Raw genomic sequence first — 13558 nt, 5'->3', positions numbered from 1 at the left:
CAACAATGTCTTTCTTTCAAACAGAAATAAAGCGAAATGTGTTACTTTGATGAGATCCTTTGGAGAAGGATGAGCCTTGATCTCCCTCATAAGCTTAGGAATCGAGGCTTTACTAATGTTCAGAAATTGAATAAGCATGCATGGATAATTTCTACAGGGAGCTGGCAAACTTTCCTTTGCTTCACTTGTTAGTTTTTAAGGCAATGCAAGGTCAATTAAAACCATGTATACAGGTTATTGCGCCGAACGTAATTGCTCATCTTTTGTTGCATAATAAAAGGTTAAGGAAGATAACTGCCTCCAGTCTTCCTTAGAATCAAAGGAACATGCAATCACTCTGGCATGCAGTAATATTGCTTCTCCCATAACATGGTAGACGTGTTGCTAGGACACTTCCTTTTCTTGGTCAAAGATTTGGCTTTCAGAATAAGACAGGTGCATATAATTTTGTGTGGAAATTCCACATATACAGTGGTACCTCGGGTTACTTTGTTTCGGAGGTCCGTTCTTAACCTGAAACTGTTCTTAACCTGAAGCACCACTTTAGCTAATGGGGCCTCCTGCTGCTGCCACGCCGCCGGAGCATGATTTCTGTTCTCATCCTGAAGCAAAGTTCTTAACCCAAGCTATTATTTCTGGGTTAGTGGAGTCTGTAACCTGAAGCATATGTAACCTGAAGCGTATGTAACACGAGGTACAACAGGTTCTCTATATACAAAAAACAGACTAATATGCAGAAATGAATTAAAGACTGGAAAATGAGGAATAGAGAGAAACCCAAAACAATGACAGCCAATGGCTACAAACCACAATGGCTTTGCTCTACCTCTGTGGTAAGAGGCAGTAATGAATACCTGTTGCTGGAAACCACCAGAGGGAAGAATGCTCTTGTGCTTGAATCATTGACTCATCAGATTGTAGAGTTGGAAGGGAACACAAGGGTCATCTAGTCCAAACCCCTGCAATGCAGGAATCTTTTGCCCAGTGTGGAGCTCAAACCCTCAGACCCCATATATCTGAAAGACCACCTCCTTCCATTCAGACCCTCTTGGGCGCTAAGATTGGCAGAGGAGGCCCTCTTGAGATTTCCTCAGGCAGCTTGGAGAATGGTATCCCAGAAGAGGGAGGGCCTTCTCTGTGGCAGACCCTAAGCTGTGGAACTCCCTCCCCAGAGAGGTGTGCCTAGAACCATAATCATACACCTTCAGGAGGTTGCTGAAGATGCACCTCTTTATCCTGACAATTGACACTTGAGGTTCATAATTTTAGGACTCACTTTACTTTTTATGATTGTAAGCAGGTCTTTTTTCCAGCCAGATCTCAGCTCCAGCACCTTTCAGGTGGGTGCCATTGCCATTCTATTTTTTATGCTTTTTATTTGATTTTCAAAAATAAAGAAATAATGATAATAAGTATTTATACCCCGCCCTCCCCAGCCAAAACCGGGCTCAGAACAAAAGAGAGAGAAAATAAAGTTACATCCAAATGTCATAAAAAATCCACATATCGAGATTACTCTGAAACTCTTGACTTCCCCCCATCCCATCCATGGGTCCTATTAATTCTATTTTCAAATGCATATCAATACTTCTCCAATTTTTCATATTCCCAAATTATCTATACTTTCTGTTACACTACAAGTGCATTTACAATCCTGTTTTGACCTGTTTACAATGATTTTGTATGTACATAATAAACACTTCCCATTATTTTGGATTTCTTGTCTTCTTGGTTCCTAAGCTTCCCAGTTAATTTTGCCATTTCGGAATAGTCCATCAACTTGATTTGCCAACACCATTGCCATTCTAAAAGAACAAGGTAGAAGTTCGTGGTGAGCTCCGGCACCTCTTCTTCTAGAAAAAGAGCACTGATTGTAAGTTGTTTTAAACTATTCAATGCTGTGTTTTAATATTGCAACCAGCCCTGGTGAAGGGCAGGTAATTAATAAAATGATAAATAACAATCTTGCAAGTTTCCTCACAGGCACCACTATGAGAACTGTTACGTACTGAAGTTCTCACCCTGGGCCAGCAGGGGGATACTGTAGATAGTTATGCAAATAAGGGATCAAAAGTGATGTTCAGTGATTGGATAGTTTTAGAAAGTTGTTACAGTAACATTGTACTGGAGCTCTATATAAGCAGGCTAACTGAACCCTTCAGTTCAGTTCTGTTCTGGCCTCTGAATAAACAAGAGCTGTTTGAAGAATTGCTGTGTCGTCTGATATGTTCACCCGCAACTTAACAAGAACAGGTTGCTGGACAAGATGGGCTTTTGGCCTGTTCCAGCAGACTCTTCTTATGACAGATTCACCTGGTGTTTATTAGGCTGCCTTCACGAACCATGGATGGAGCCTCGCCTTCAACTCAAATCTGGCCTTTGGCAATACAGCCCGGAAGTCCAGGAATACACATTCTGAAGGCAAGACAAACAGGCATTTGTTGGGGTCCCCAGCCTCCTCGTTTAGTCTGCCACTCCGCCAAAGCCGGTCAGCGGCACGGCAGCTGATGAATAATGCTCAAGCTGCTATGTCGCTCATCCTGCAACTGAAGTATCCCTGCTGTAGCTGCTAATGCATCTCATGACACCAAACAAGGTCCTCCACATCGCCAGCTGTTAACGAGGCTCCTGGAAAATGCCTGTCTCCAGCAGAACCTTTTAAAAGCAGTCTGTTCCCTCGGCTGATTCCAAAGTCAGCATTCTATCTGCCAAAGCAAAATCCAGTTTGATGTTACTGGGTTGGGGTGTGTGTGTGTGTGGAGAGAGACAGGGTGGGTAAAAGTCAATGTATGCGTAGATCAGATTTTTCAGAAACCAAACTGTGCCAGTTCTAGAGTTATGGAAACAAGGTGGGGTGCTCAGTCCCAGGCTAACTCTGCTGGCAAATATAAATTGAGCATGAAAGCAGTACAGTGGTACCTCAGGTTAAGTACTTAATTCGTTCTGGAGGTCCGTACTTAACCTGAAACTGTTCTTAACCTGAAGCACCACTTTAGCTAATGGGGCCTCCTGCTGCTGCCGTGCCCCCGGAGCCCGATTTCTGTTCTCATCCTGAAGCGAAGTTTTTAACCTGAAGCACTATTTCTGGGTTAGCAGAGTCTGTAACCTGAAGCATATGTAACCTGAAGCGTATGTAACCTGAGGTACCACTGTAGGTGAATTCTGAGGAGCAGGAGGAGAAAGGAGAAGTGTTATTGCCATGCCTGCTTCCCCATGGCAGAGGATTGCATCTTCAAATATTTTCTGATTATCTTGCGATTTCATTGGCAATCGCTTGCAGAAAAAAGTTTCTTCATGCACAAGAACGAACCCTTAATTGAATCTGAGATTGACTTCCGGTTTTTCCGCCTTCCGTTGTGGGTGTGCTCCGCGGGTTCTCTGCGCTCAGCAGCTGTTAGAGAAAATTTTAGGGGGCAACACGGAGGCTACATGACTCCAAAAAAGGCTCTGGAGGTGACCCAGAACCAACACTGTCTGGCAGCGTCGGAAAAGGGAACCCTCAGAAGCTCGCGTCCCATTTAGGAGGCGAGTCAACAGAGAGCACCCAGATGCGAGGAGACGAGCAATCCTAAACAGGGAACCAAGGGAACAGTTTCTGCATGCACAAGAATGAACCCTTAATTTTACTGTAACATCAACTACCATGTTGGCAAGGTGATGTCTCTGCTTTTTTAAGATGCTGTCTAGGTTTGTCATTTCTTTTCTCCCAAGAAAAAGTTTCTTCTTCTTCTTCTTCTTCTTCTTCTTCTTCTTCTTCTTCTTCTTCTTCTTCTTCTTCTTCATAGCATTTTCTGTTAATTTTTTTTATGAAGGTATTTATATATCACCCACTCACATAAAATATCAAGGTGGCATACAAAACAAAAAAAATACCTTACAATAGCTCCTGTTCCACACCATGACACTGATCGGCCATTGGGCTCCCATGCCCAAACATCTCAACAGCGACTCAGAAGTAAGTCTGATTGAGTTCAAAGGGATTTGCAGCCTGATCCTTCCCAGTGACTCTCTGCCCTGTTTTACAGCTCTTCCACCTCTGTCTCCTCTTGTCCCCACCGCCCGGTCCCTTCCCTCGGTCCCTGTTCCTTCTGGGCTCTGTGTCACACCGTGTGCCTCCTACATCAGGGAGCCAGTCAGGACAGGAGGAAAGAGGGGAGCAAGGACTCTGATCTGCTCCCCTCCCAAATCTGCCCCTGAAGTGCCTGCCTCAGTCAGGCTTATTGTAGAGCCGGCTCTACCTGTGCACATTTTCTCCCATGCACTTTCAGCCCTAAATGGTCCGCCTGGGACTTTTACCTACATTTCTTTGAATGTTAGTGGAACCCTCTAAGTGATTGGGGACTCTTCCTTATAGGGGTCCCCAGCTGTGTAGAGAATTCCTCTTGTGCGCAAGTGGGCACAATTATAAATCCCTTGCAAACTGCCCCAGCTCAAGATGGGACAGTCTTAGACTGAATAGGCCAGGCTGCCATGCTTGGGGATGTTAGGGGCAGAGCTTACAAGGTGGATAGAAGAGCAGATCATCTACTCGAACCATCTCTGGGAGAGTGAAACAAAGAGCAGGGAAATAGGGAGGTGGGGAGAGAGATAGCTTTGCAGGGGAGAAAGTGACTTGGAAAGAGAGAACAGAAGATTTAATTAGACTGAGGGAGACTCGGAGGCTGAGATAGCACTGGGGACCCTGCGGGAGTCAGGAAATTGGTTCAGGCAGAGAATGGAGATCAAGAAAGCCAGCAAATTGCCAGGGAAGACTCCTGGCACATTGGATCAATGGCAAGTGCAGGATTTAATTCCAGCTATCATAAGACCAATGTGGAAAACAGATGACAAAAAGCTATTGTCTTGGCGATGTCTGCTTTCCTTTGAAGAAACAAATGTGACTGGTCTGTTTGCTTTTCTCATCTCTGTCTCCCTCTCTCTCACTCACTCACTCTCTCTCTCTCTCTTTCTGTGTCTTTCAGCGGCGCCATCGAGGCAGGACTTTGGGGCAGGCATCCAGAGCCCCACTCTGAACATTTGCTCTCCTCCACCCCAAATGCAGAAGTATTGGCTCTCCATTGTCAGCAAAAGCAATTTATCTTTCGTTGGTTTCCTAAATTGGTGTCCTGCCTTTCCACCACATAGAGCTCGCACAGCAGCTAAGAGCAAAAAGAAGAACATGATAAAACACAACAGAAATGCCATGAAACACCAAAGTTCTTAAATACATAATAAGAATATGGGAATACCCATTGCCATCTAAAAAAGCACACACTGCACTACTCTGTAAAACAATTAAGTCAGATAGGGTATTCCATTTGCACAGAGTTGGATACAACCCTTTAAAAACCCTTCCTTCCTTCCTTCCTTCCTTCCTTCCTTCCTTCCTTCCTTCCTTCCTTCCTTCCTTCCTTCCTCTATCTATCGCCTTCGTTGCTTTACATTCAAAACAATATCAAAGCAGCATGCAAAACAGCAATCACAGGCAATGCAAGAGAATCTCCAAGCGATGTAGAAAACAGAAATCAAATACATCCTGTTAATAATCAAATACGGAACCTTTTGAAAATGACATCCTTGTCATTATCACTTAGAAGCGCAGAGGCATTCATATCCCTCCATGCAAAGCCCCAGTCACTTTGTACAACAAAGACAGCAGATAGAAGAAAAACTCAGCTGGCCTTGGAATGCAAATAAAAACAATCTCCACCCCCCCCACCTGGGGCACTAAATACTAGGGCTGTGCACTATTTGGGGCTGAATCCCATATCAAGTCAGGCCCATCTCATCCCATCCTATGAAGGGGAAGTACCCACTTTCTCCAGTCTCTGTACTCACCCCTCCCATGTCACCTTCTTATTTCTCCTCTCAAAGTGGTGTATATAACTCTCCCCCTCCTCATTTCACCCTCACAATACTCTTGTGAGGTAGGCTAGGCTGAGATACAACAACTGGCCCAAGGTCACCCAGTGAGCTTTGTGGCTGAGTGGGGATTTGAACCCTGGTCTCCAAGGTTCTAGTCCAACACTCTAACCATTACACCATACTGGCTCTCCAAGAGATGGCAGTCTAATATCTGCCTGAGCCCCTCCAGGAAGGCATAGTCCACCACACCCTATTAGTTCCATTGTGTGGCGAGTTCCCGCCTTCCCCCAGTGGAAATAAAGACACATGACACAAATATTAAGGTTAATGGGCTAAATAAGGCCACAACTTTATTGGTAACAGGTAATGAGCAGTATTGGCTTAGGTATTGATCCTAACCAACCATATCCAACTTCAGCCCATCCGCTTGAAGTCCGGGAGGGGTTAACTACCAGTAAGGGGAGTCCTGCTGATGCACATCAACTAGGAACTCCCCCAGGGTCACCGCTTGGGGGCGTGCCTTAGGCCCTCACCTCCATAGGCTTCGGACAAGGCCACGCCCCCCCGTAATCCTTTATCGGACTACCCTTCAATATGCAGGGCAGGTGATGGTGCTTCCTCCCCTCTTCCAACTACAGAACAATACCAGTGCCTAACCGACAATACCAAGAAAGTTGTGATGATTTGCTACGAGGTAGGCGAAAACCAAGTGGCTGGTGCCAATTTGCCAAGTGGAAAAAGTCCTACCAGGCCCTCAATGGTGACCAACCAAGGTCCATAGCAAGGTCAAGGAACGAAAACCTTATAGGGCGAGAGGCTCGGAAAAGCAGGAACAACCAGCAGGCGGGGGAAGACTGAAATCCCCGGCTTCATCCTGCCTTAAGTAGGGCAGGCCATGCCCCCAGAGACAGCCACTTGGCTGGCTAGGGGATGACGTGGCTGGGAATCCCCCAATTGCGCAGGGCTGGGCTCCAGCCGCTGCGTGCATGGTGGGACTGTGAAGCCTGCAACTCCACCTCCTTCGAAGGGCGGAAGTGGCTTTGCTGAACCGCTCTTAGAGTTTAGGAGTTTCTCCTAAATCTACCTTCCTGCCTTAGGATCTAATTCAGCACTTAGCGGGCAGCAGAGAGCAGGACTTTGCCCTGCCCTATGGGACAGACCTTCAGGTATCATGTTTCATTGCAGACTTTCTGTCTTTAGGTTTTAATTGGGATCGATACAGACATTGGCAAACTGTCTAGAATGTGGGGTGTGCGTCCATAAAATAATTCAAATTAAAACCAAACAACTGCCTCAAAATTCTAGATGTAGGGCAGAGGTCAGCTTGAATTTAAGAAGTAAGTGAATCATGAAATCCTTAAATCTCTGTTGGGTTTGTGCCATGTGTTTCCCTGTTTGTTCATGTGCTTGTGCTTTATCTGTAAACATCGCTGAAGGGGACCTTCCATAACTGGGGCGCCACCACTGAAAAGGGCCTCTCCTTAAAAGAAGAAGAAGAGGAGGAAGAGGAGGAGGAGGAGGAGGAGGAAGAAGAAGAATCATAGAATCATAGAATCATAGAGTTGAAAGAGACCACAAGGACCATCGAGTCCAACCCCCTGCCAAGCAGGAAACGCCATCAGAGCACTCCTGACATATGGTTGTCAAGCCTCTGCTTAAAGACCTCCCATGAAGGAGACTCCACCACACTCCTTGGCAGCAAATTCCACTGTCGAACAGCTCCTACTGTCAGGAAGTTCTTCCTAATGCTTAGGTGGAATCTTCTTTCTTGTAGTTTGGAACCATTGCTCCGTGTCTGCTTCTCTGGAGCAGCAGAAAACAACCTTTCTCCCTCCTCTATGTGACATCCTTTTATATATTTGAACATGGCTATCATATCACCCCTTAACCTCCCCTTCTCCAGGCTAAACATGCCCAGCTCCCTTAGCCGTTCCTCATAAGGCATCGTTTCCAGGCCTTTGACCATTTTGGTTGTCCTCCTCTGGACACGTTCCAGTTTGTCAGTGTCCTTCTTGAACTGTGGTGCCCAGAACTGGACACAGAACTAGCCCTCTCCCATTACATCTCATATAGCAGAGGCACCCAGAGAAGGACTTTCGAAGATGACCCTACACTTTAGGTAGGTCATGGAAAGGTCAGTAAAAGGTACTTCCTTATCCAACTTCCAACACTCAAATTAAAACCTCAGGAAAATTCAGAACAGCTCTGTTTCCACATCTAAACCTGCAGTGACGATGCTTTAGAATTCCTGGTTTAAATTCACAGCAGTCTCTTCCAGTTTCGCAGTGGGTGGATGTTCTCCTTGCCTACTCATGACTATAGAGAAAGATCATCCCCATAGCAAGAAGGTAAGATTCCCTCAGCATTTTAAAGTTGCCAAAGGTGTTGAGAGGATTTTGTTTTGAATTAGTTCCTATCTGCAATGCAATGCTATAAAAGGATAATAAAGCTCAAATCTCATTTGTTCCTCTTGATGTTCCTCCCATGCAATGGGGGTGGGAAGCCTCTATAAAAAGCAGCATCTGTGCTCATGTTGTATGCTAGAAAGTTATCACATGGCCACTAATTCCATTGACATCTTTTAATTGTCCGTGCTGCTGCCTATTTCCATTTGCTACATCATTATTTGGGAAACTTTTTAGTAGCACACATAGAGCAGCATGGAGCTAAGAGCTGTTAACTTTTCTAACAAGGTTGGCACTGGAAACTGACATGGCCATTGATGTATCAAGTGCCTTGCCAGATATATATAATAGGTTGTTTTTTTTTTAAAAAAAAAATATCATTCCAGCAGGAGATTATATTTCTACACTTTGCTCATAAACATTTATTTTACAAAAGAAACCCCATCCCATTTAAGTTAACGACTTAGTGGTACCTCATCTGTTTACATTCTGTACAAAATGCCAAGTTTAAAACATTAATAATGCCCAGAATTGAAAAACCATAAAAGCAGGAGGAGGCGGTGGGAAAAAGGAGGTCTTGGTTTGATTATATTCTGCGAAATATGTCTTGGTGAGAGATGAACCTATCTGTCAATTTCGGTTTCTCATTCTTAACCTCAATTCTCCACAACAGAAGATATATTTTAGGGAAGTTTTTAATTACTGATGTTTTAATGTATTTTTAACCTTCTGTTGGAAGCTGCCCAGAGTGGCTGGGGAAACCTAGCCAGATGGGCAGGGTAGAAATAAATAAATAAATAATAAATATTAATATCCTCATGAAAAAACTTCAGCATTTAAGTACATTTTCCCCAAATATACACGTTTTTGAATGTATTTGTCTAATACACACATTTCTGCAAGCTATTTTCCCGAATATAATGCAATTTTGTATGTCATTTTTGTATGTGTTTTTTAATGCACCCTTTGCCCTAATAAAGACATACTTGTACACACTGCATTTACACACTTTCCAAATTTGGAGCAGTGTGAATTTTGCAGGATTGCTGTGTTTTGGTTCACAATTTCTTTTGGAGGAAAACGCAAATTGCCTTTAGATGGAAACTGAAACTCATTGATTCCCCCATCTTTATTTGTGGAAATGTTTTCCATCTGTGAAAGAAAGTAGGATGCATTTTGCATCTATAATTGAGGACGAGATACGCAACTTCTTTATATTCTTAGAGATAAGAATCTGAAACCATGTGTTAACACAGCTCCATCAACGTCATGAACATTTGCTGGGAAAAGTGCAAATCTTCACACATGAGCCAATGCTAAACAGATACACCATATATATAGATAAAACTAAAGCCTATTTCTGGTTTCTCTATTTGTCACAGTATAGTGTGACCATGAACATAAATGAACGAATCTATATCTCAATGGCTCCCATTCAGCACTATGGGACAAAGTACGTCAGCAAAAGTACATTTGTACAGCACAGTACATGAAAAATCAATTTGCTGTAACAGGCAAGGATGTTGGAGAAGGGACATCCTCCCCAGTCATAAGAAATGTTAAGTGCCTTTGCATTTATAATTGAGAACAAATCATGTCTCTTCTCAGATTTTAAAGCATGTGTTTGTGAGGGCACAAATATGTCTTGAGCTTCTCACAAGACAGCTGGACCTCTGGGGGGGCAAAGGTGTGTCGTATTCCTTCTTTTAAGAAAATAAGTGATCTGGACTGATCTAACCTTTATGGAGCAGGGACCCAATGGTGCAGGGTTAATTGTAGAGAGAGCAGTCATTGTTGGACTCTAAGCATTATTCATATTTTTTCCTGTATGAACCTGGAGGTCTCCCTTGAGATGCCCTTGCTTAGGTGGGTTTAGATGGCTACTGAAGAGAGGGCCTTTCCTTTAAAAAGGACCATGAAACTCTCATAAAGGATATCTGCCTGGCATCTTCAATGTTATCCATTTGGCACATTCTCAGGCAAAACCCCTTCTGTTCAATTGGATTTTTGATAGTTAACTTTGGTGGTGTAATGTAATGTAATGTAATGTAATGTAATGTAATGTAATGTAATGTAATGTTGTTGTTTAGTCGTTTAGTCGTGTCCGACTCTTCGTGACCCCATGGACCAGAGCACGCCAGGCTCTCCTGTCTTCTACTGCCTCCCACAGTTTGGTCAAACTCATGCTGGTAGCTTCGAGAACACTGTCCAACCATCTTGTTCCCTTCTCCTTGTGCCCTCCATCTTTCCCAACATCGGGGTCTTTTCCAGGGAGTCTTCTCATCTCATGAGGTGGCCAAAGTATTGGAGCCTCAGCTTCAGGATCTGTCCTTCCAGTGAGCACTCAAGGCTGATTTCATTCAGAATGGATAGGTTTGATCTTCTTGCAGTCCATGGGACTCTCAAGAGTCTCCTCCAGCACCATAGCTCAAAAGCATCAATTCTTCGGCAATCAGCCTTCTTTATGGTCCTGCTCTCACTTCCATACATCACTAGTAATGTAATGTAATGTAATGTAATGTAATGTAATGTAATGTAATGTAATGTAATGTAATGTATTATAGTGTTTGGTTTGCTCCATAACAGTTGCCCGTTTAGCTTGGTCTCTACATCACGTACATGTTACCAATAGTTAATTTCTACCAGTCTCCATTATTTTTATGCAGAATTATCTTTTGCTTGCTGTTCTGTTTTGTGATATGGTATGTTTTAATGGAATTTTGTAAACTGCCTTGAATGCTATTTGGCAGGAGGGAAAAAGGAATGAATGAATAGAATTATCTCCCCAAGGTTCTCACCAACATTCACCTGGCTCTTCGAAGTAGCGCAGCTTTTACCTGTCAGGACGTAGACATTCTGCTTGAAAGCGAATGAGGACTGGGCAGTGGGTCCAGCACAATGGTGATGATGACCTCCAGTGCTGCTTCTTTCATCCCAGGCCAGGCTAAAGGTGCCAGAAAGAGAAAAAGGAAATTTTGGTGGTTAATATTATAGTGCTCTACCCAATAATTATGGTTTCCTGATCTTCAAGTCTCTCCCTCTCTCTCTCTCTCCCACTTTTTGAAATGTTAGATAGACCTTGTCTTGCTTTCCCCTGTAAAAATAATTCAGCCACTTCACTTCATCTCGGAAATGCTGGGGCTGGAGACACAGAGGGTTGAGACACACACACACACACACACACACAGAAATACATTCAAAGCCAAAAAGACCTCAGAACTCAACTTGAACTTAAATTGAACTTCCACAGTGTCTCAGTGCTGCTTTTTCAAAGGAATCTCGATCATTAGCTTCCTTTAATTCCTTCTTTGCAAACCTCCCTTTCCTGCTCAGGGAGGGCCAAAAGTATTAATCTCACAGGAAAGGATGAGCTCACAGTATTTCCCAGATCATTCTGAAGCTGGAAATACCAAATGTCTCCAAGGGGCTCTATTTTTATGATATTTCCAAACCAGATCTTGGGCGAGTTGGAATGAAGGTCAGGCAACTCTGTGTGTCTGAAATACGACTGCTCCCCCTGAGCCTGCTCAAGAACTTCCCTCAGCTTCTGGGAGGCCTTCTTGTTGACTGAAGGAATTATGGTTTGTGGAGCTGAGGGAAAGATCTGTTTCCATCATGGCACCCAGATTATGAAATGCTCTACATCTTCACTGCCCGTTTTTTAAATGAGGCATTGAAAAGTGCATTATTTCAGTGGACATTCCTTCCCCCTTACCTGTTTTTCCCTCTGTTTTGAGCAATAGACTCAGATGTAAGATGAGGCATCAGTTGTCACCCTGGACAACTGATTATTTTCATGTATTGTTTAAGACAGGGTTACCATATGTCCCCGGTTCCCGGGGAAAGTCCCCAGATTTGCAAATCTGTCCCTGGACAAATTTCATCTCCAGAATGTCCCCAGATTTGCAAATCTGTCCCAGAGCCAGCCTGGTAGTGCAGTTGGTTCTGGCTGGCTTCAGGAGCTACTCACTGCTGTGGCGCCTGCCATTTTTCCTGCACCACAGCAGTGAGCAGCGAGCAGCTCCTGAAGCCAGCCAGTGCCAACTGCGCTACCAGGCTGGCACCTCCTGGGCAATGGCCGCCCGCCCGTGACTCCCGAGCCTCCCCTGATCTGTCAAAACACGGTGGAAGAAGATTGGAAGAAATTTAAAGTTTATTTACAGAAATATTGTAAAATTAAGGAATGTTAGAAGGATGTTGGAATGAAGTTATGCGGTTTTAGCAGAAATGTTATAAAGGATTAAGTAAAAATAGACTGTTAATTGGTGAAAGGAGGGAAAGTAAAGTTACATTATATTAAGATAAATTATAGGACAAAAACTGGGAAAGATGGAAAGGATTTGCTGAAATAGCTAACCGAACTAGAATACAAAAAAGGGAGGTGTGAGGAGGTCAAGGAAACAAGGAAATGAAAGATAAGTTATGGGAAGGTTCGTTGTGTTTTTTAATTGTTTCTATTTTTCTGTTTTTTCTTCCTTTTCCTTTTTTCCTTCTTTTTTCTTTTCTTTTTCCATATTGTGATGTGTTGTCTTGTTTTTGCTTAATTTGGTGCTTTCTCTTTGTTCTTTTTGTAACCTTTAAAACTTTAATAAATATTACTTTTTTTAAAAAAAAGATCTGTCAAAACAAAGGGGGAAGGGGGAAGGAGATCGGGGAAGGCTCAGGAGTCATGGGCAAAAAAGCTCTGCGCATTTATGTTTCACAGGGTGCGAAAGAAGAGCTTTGCACCTTTATACAATATGCATGTGTGCTTGGGCCCAGGGTCTTTTGTCCCACCATCCCCACTACTGACTCCCTGTTGCTACTCAGCTTCAAAAACAAAACAAAAGCAAATAAACAGGGTCCCCGGATTCATTGAAAATAAATCTGGTAACCATAGTTTAAGACTACTTAAACTGTGTTGTATTTTTGTAATTCCATAAACGTCTTGATGCTGTAAACTGCCTTGAGCATGGTTTAACTGTGGAAAGGAGGCATGCAAATAATAAACGAAGGTGATGAATGTTATGTATTTATTTCAAGTCCGTCACTTAAATTATTGCTTTGTACTTTTTGTATTTATAAAATGTGTTTGATGCTCTATTATATGCATATAATGCTGTACGCCACTCTGATTTTTTTATGGTACGGCGGTATATAAATACTTCTATATAAACCAACTTTCAATAATGTATTGTCATTCGTTGGAAATAAGGCAGAACCCCATTGTCTTCTATAACTGACAGTGTTAACTTGCCAGAGCATCATATGGCATGGGACATTATTTTTAACGTGTCGTGAGGAAAAACACTTGGACCATCTGGTACTTT

The 13558-nt window shown here is 43.2% G+C and overlaps 1 long non-coding RNA gene across 1 annotated transcript in view; it reads right to left on the bottom strand.

Annotated features, from left to right (window-relative positions):
* Nucleotides 1-631: 631 nt before the first annotated feature.
* Nucleotides 632-13558, bottom strand: part of LOC309372739 — a 163772-nt gene continuing 150845 nt past the window's right edge. The window contains exon 5 of the long non-coding RNA XR_014169653.1: nt 632-673. This is a non-coding gene — a long non-coding RNA (uncharacterized lncRNA). The remainder of the gene's footprint in view (nt 674-13558) is intronic.

Source organism: Podarcis melisellensis (assembly GCF_964234715.1).
Source record: "Podarcis melisellensis genome assembly, chromosome: 1".
Lineage (NCBI taxonomy): Eukaryota > Metazoa > Chordata > Lepidosauria > Squamata > Lacertidae > Podarcis > Podarcis melisellensis.
The sequence above is the reverse complement of the archived record's forward strand: the minus strand, read 5'-3'. Positions and strand labels throughout refer to the sequence as shown.